This window comes from Schistocerca cancellata, chromosome 1, assembly GCF_023864275.1.
Source record: "Schistocerca cancellata isolate TAMUIC-IGC-003103 chromosome 1, iqSchCanc2.1, whole genome shotgun sequence".
NCBI lineage: Eukaryota > Metazoa > Arthropoda > Insecta > Orthoptera > Acrididae > Schistocerca > Schistocerca cancellata.
In genome coordinates this window covers 607,798,056-607,804,346 of record NC_064626.1, presented here as the reverse complement: position 1 = coordinate 607,804,346, position 6,291 = coordinate 607,798,056, and positions in this window count along the sequence as shown.

The window sequence follows — 6,291 nt, the reverse complement described above, 5'->3', positions numbered from 1 at the left end:
GGATTATTTCAACTGTTAATCTAATGTGTGAAACTGTGTTTTAGTTTCTTCCCCAGTTTCGTATAATTTGTAAAACTTTCGCTCGAAGTGTGAGAACTTCCTCTGAAGCCTCGACATCTTATCTGGTCTACTATCCGCATTTACTAAATTTGCACCCTTAATGGTTTACGTTACATATCCCGAATCAATATTGCTAATGGTATTTGCATTGGATACCGGCAGCTGATACTACCTAATTCTTGAACGATTCAATCAGTTTGCTACGTCAGAAAACTGACTTACATTACGTGCCATTGTACTTTCATGTAAATCTATTCTACAGTTCTTATCTAATCCACAACTCATGTGAGAAACTGGAAATTACTGAATGATATTAACTGTTTCCGCAGTCATAGCGTCACTTGATTGCTAAGCACGTTCGGTGAAGTTTTGCACCGCTTTGCGCTTCTGGTGTCCATTGAAAGACAGTACTGTGGCTCAAAAGCTGTATCCAAAAAATTTCACTTTTACTACACGTACCGAAAAATGAAACCGAATCTCAATAGTGAGTTGGATTTTAATTACGAAACAAAAAACGACAATAAGTCGCACAAGAAACACAAAGAAGTATCTTAAAAAGCATAAACTTCCTTTCTTGACCAACCAAAACTAACTTTTCCTACGTAATAGACACACGTATTATACAAACATAATACACGGAAAGTAAATCACAAGTTGAAAAGGAGTTACAAAAATGGTTAAACACTGTACCAACTACTAGATCTAACCACATCAAAGAAAACCAAAAATCCTATGCAGCGTGTCGTCAGTTGTAGGTGAATAGCCTCTAGTTTTGTATATATATTATCGTAAACACCAACCTGGGAATGTAAACTGAAAACCTAAAGTGCTACTCATCTCAAAGCTGTATCACTTACATGAAATTGAAAAGAATCTTGTGTGTGTGAAAATCGATCCCATTCATAAGCAAATGAATGAGATCAACAACCAGTAGTTTCATGCTCAGTAGACTTCGTGAGTGCGAAATGTTTGAAAAAGATTTAAATGTAAAAAAAACTGTAATGTCGACCTGTCTTAGAATGTAAGCTGAAACACACGAAAACTTCTGCACTGACATATGGCCCTGGTAAGATAAAGAAACAGGCAGATCTTACATTGCTCTAAGGAAACGAAACGATCACTTATTATGAATCTCACCGGCAAAATGAAGTACTGGCAGAAACAGCAACACAGCAAGACTCAGCAAAAACTAAAAGAAAATATCGCTAAAAGCTAACTACAGTTGATCCAGAGAAACGGGGTTCATAACGTTGACACAGAATGTCAACGAAACACATGACTCAACATTTAAGTTCTGAAATTTCAGTTAGGAAGGAACTTATTATAAAAAAGTTATAGATTCTAGTATAAAAATTCATTTAATTTTAGGCCTTCCATAGCACAGTAAATTAACTCAATAGAATAAATATCAGAAACTCGACTGTGACAAGGTTGAAATGTATCAACAATACAAGTATACAAAAATAAAAATATACTTTTTACCTCATCAAATAATACCTTGTTCTCAATTTCAAAACCATTTTATGTCTTTATGATATCCAACGATTGTTCTGAGTCATCATTTCTCCTCGTAAGAAATTTGAAACTCACATAGTTTCGAAAGTGCGTCCATGCATTACACTGTACGCCCAACGAATCCCCGCCTGCTGCACACCGAAGCTATCCACTACTGACTGTCAAAGTTTCTTCGACTCCATATTGCTGCCATCGCAGGCGCAGATATTGTTGCCTAAAAACTGTTTCTCTGATCACAATTTTTCAAATGTATCACTTTTTTGGGAAATATTAACACGTCCTATAACATAATCAAGAAATAGTTATCTTACTGTAGTATACTGTTATTAACCGCCCGTCAAACATGCATTAACGAATGAGGCCTCATTATTCGGTTCACGTAATTTAGTGCCGACATGGCAAACCAAAGCCAACACAAACATGAAAATTCATCCCAGTGAAGTACTTAGGCTACAATTTCCGACATTAATTCGTGACTCGTACCGCAGAAATGCACGAAGTGACAATTTAGAGTTCCTTTAAAAACCAAGCTGAGTTTCAAAAATGTAATGAGAGAAAAATATGACACGTGTAAGAACACATAACAGACATGTGTGATTAGCATAGTGGGCTTCTCCTTTAAAGAATAGTTGGTATCAATTACTGGCCAGTAATATAATTGAATAAGAAAAATAAAACTTTTAAACACGGTATATCACACTAATTGTTCTGGTACACAACTTCAAAGTCTCAGTGAAACAGAATTTAACAGACCTTAATGTCGACTCGCTCTTGCAAAGACCGGAAAGCCACTGGAATCTAGAACCTTGGGGACAAGATTAGCCACGAATCGCACACAGCAGACTAACACCCTTCCGTCATGGTAAGCACGGCTCTTAGAGCTCAGTTTCTGATGTAAAGAACTCCAGGCTCCTCGAAGATGCCAAACAGTGAATACGCAGCAAGGAAACTAGTTTTTCGATTTCGCTCCACGGCCCATCCTGTTACGACCAAAGACAACCAAAACCCCCGGTTTCGTACAGTGCCCCCACACCGATCCACACTCGTTCCGAAGCCCTCTGGTCAAAGATGAGAGGCGACTATGAAAGTCGATATCGCCCAATAAGTCGCTACGGATCAGTACAGATCGGCCATCATATTCTGTACATGGTGGTTTATTTGACAATACATCGTTAGTTTGTGGACACTGAATGTACTTCACCCATTGGCGAAGCACTTTCAATGTTCGCAAACGACGCCAGGTAATGTTTATTAACTGAACGTCGAGGACGAGGGAATTCCTGTCACCGATGGTAGTGACACAAAATTTATGAATCCTATTCGCTGGGATCAAGGTCATGTAATGTATATTTATGTTTCCCATTGCCCCTGCACTACATCATTTAAGGAAAGGAGTTGTACAGACCTTTCAGAAAAGCTATTGCCGTAAAATATCCAACCACTCACTCAGGAAGCAGATGCATCTTACGTAAAGGTGAAACGTCCCCTTAGAACAATTATACAAGACTGTGCTTAAACTGACACACAATATTTTTAGCGCAACGCAATCTGACTATCAAAGATCCCTGCAAAAGAATGGCCCTGAGTAACATTAAACTATACCTTTCAGAAATCACTTACCTCACAAAAATCTTCGTTACTCGAACTACTGCAATACAGCGAGCGCCACTACTGCCAGCTAAATAAAAGATTCAAACTACGGAAGGCACTAACTACTGATAGGCATAGTTAGCAAATGAAAGATTTTAATAGAGAACAAACAATGTATTTACCTTAATAGTGTTGAAAAAGCATAATATACATAGCAGTTCATAATATCCATTCTGTACTCAAAAATCCGCCATCTCATTTCCCACATCCACCACTGCTGGCGGCTCACCTCTAACTGCCCAACGCTATGCGCTGTTAACATTCAGCTGCCCAACAATACAATGGCAGACAACAATGCAAACTAGCCACAGACTGCACACAGCACAGCCAGTGATTTTCATACAGAGCGCTACATGGCGTTACCAATAAGAAAACCTAAACAGCCTACTTACAAAGGTCATGAAAAGTTGTGAAAAGTTCATTCATTTCATCAAACGGCTCTTCGGAGTTCTAACATAGCAGTGTTCTTGAAGAAAAATCATGCTGTCCCTTGAATCTAGAAGTTATCGTGAACGCAGGCACAACGCAGTCCTATCACTTGTAACTCAAACTCATGCGTTAGATTGTCCGAAGTAAGTTCAGTGACTTCACGATTCAGAATGAAACTGTGGATGAGACGAGATAGCGATATTCTCTTGTACTTCTACTGCGTTGCAATACCAGATTTACTGCATATCACAGCTGAAAATCTCCATATAAATTCTTCTAAAGCTGCACTGTTTTCGCCAGTGGTTTTCGTCTCATGGAAATATTTCGACATTTCACGTGATAATCGTATTATAATAATAGCAATAACAACAGTAATAATACGCGTTATCTACAGCGTAGTAAGACAATGGCGCTTCCATTCAAGTTTTAGAGAATTAGGTGCAAAGTCACAGGAGCTATGTTTTACTTAGTCTATAAGAACTAAGGAAACATACAATATCTATACTTTTTAGTTTAAGAGAACCTAGTAAGAAGGGCGCAAAGTGTTGTGTAAAAGTTCGCAACCAGTTATGTTAGAAATAACATAAACGCTGTCTAATCGTGCCCGAGGCAGCTATTCCGTTAGAATTTAATTTGTTTTCACTCCGAACTCCGTAATACCAATTATTGGCCGCTGTGCAAAGCAGAGCTTCCGCGTGTCAATCAATGGCGGTGCCTTTTGCGGCTGCAGCGATGTTTGTGACGGGCGACCCACTGACCACACCTTAACGAGGCGCTTCCCCTCCCCCCCGCGCTCCACCACACCACCCTCGCTATTCAGCATCCCGCCAACCACTCCATCAAATTACTGGGCAGTGCTCATTAAAAATCCCATTAACGCCTGACCTACAATTCATAGTAACATATGTTGTCTCAAATTGCTTTCACACAGATGCTTAGTTCTATCTTTGTTTCTTTGCTTGAGGAATAATTCGTGCCGAATTTATTAATTATTTTCACTCTTCTCTTTGCTCTCTTATGGACTGCAGGCGCGTGTTTCAAGAAGGTCTGCACCAAGGTGTCGTTTCAAGACTTGCGGAAAGAGATTTCACATTACTTCTCACTTACAGAATGATATTTTCATTCTGCAGCGTAATTTGCGCTGCTATGAAACTTCCTGGCAGATTAAAATTGTGTGCCGGACCGAGACTCGAACTCGGGACCTTTGTCTTTCGCGGGGAAGTGCTCTACCATCTGAACTACCCAAGCACGACTCACGCCCCGTCTTCACAGCTTTACTTCTGCCAGTACCTCGCCTCTTACCTTCCAAAGTTAACAGAAGCTCTCCTGCGATCCTTGCAGAACTAGCACTCCTGAAAGAAAGGATATTGCGGAGACATGTCTTAGCCACAGCCTGGGGTTATGTTTCCAGAATGAGATTTTCACTCTGTAGCGGAGTGTGCGCTGATATGAAACTTCCTGGCAGATAGCTTCTCACTTGTTTCCGCAACAAGCCACAAAGATTCCCTCAAATACTGTCAAACATCCGGAGTGTGGTGGAATTATGGATCTTAATTAAGTTTTTACCCCCATTTCACTAATTGCCAAGCTATATAAGACAATTAACGTTATTTATCATTCTAATTTTTCTTTCAATCCAAGTTCCTTCCATGCACTAGCTACTGTTAGCACGTCGAACGTATACTCATTTTGCGTCAGTTGGACGTCCTAATAAGTTACGTAAACACCCGAAAGTACTGTCGGACGTTCTGGAGGGCGATAATGCGCGCCTTATTGTCTTATGCACGTTTCTTCTACGTCTCTCTTAACATTCAAGAACAACCGTACAGTTTATTATGTAGACGTTAAAGATGTTCTCATTTGTAAATCCTGTATGACCTTAGAAGTGTTGTCTGCGTGCCCTCACATATCCCATATTTAAAATGGGGGAGCGATCTATGATTATCACAAACGATTTGTGGAGAGCAACCACCGTTGTCCATGGAATGACAACGTGATGGAAACCCCTGCAATAGTAACAGCGTACATTTTCGTTCATTAATACGGGCTCCAGAGAAAGAACAAAAGGAATCCATTATGTCCTTGAGCAAGTATCATCAGCGTACAATCCTACCGAGAAGGTTTTTCGCAACATCTTACAGCCGCATAAGTGATAAGCAATATGTGGTGAAACGTCCCGTTTGGAAAATTATGTATTTCTGTGCTGGTAAATCTCTTACGTTATTTGTTTTTCAAACAGCTGAGCAAAACTGAACGTACTCAGACATTTCTCCCTTTACTTATTCTGGTCATCACTAAACTGGCACACAATATTTTTCGAGCAACGCAATTTGACTTTCAATAATCCCTACATAAGAATGGTCCTGACTAACAGTAACCCAGACCTTTCATGAATCTCTTACCTTACAAAAATCTTCGTTACTCGAACTACTGCAATACAACGAGCGCCAATACGGCTAGAAAGATTCTAACTACTGAAGGCACTAGCTACTTATAGGCATAGTTAGCAAATGAAAGATTTTGATAGAGAGCGAACAATGTATTTATCTTAATAGTGTTCAAAAGTCATTATATATATATATATATATATATATATATATATATATATATATATATATATATATATATATATATATG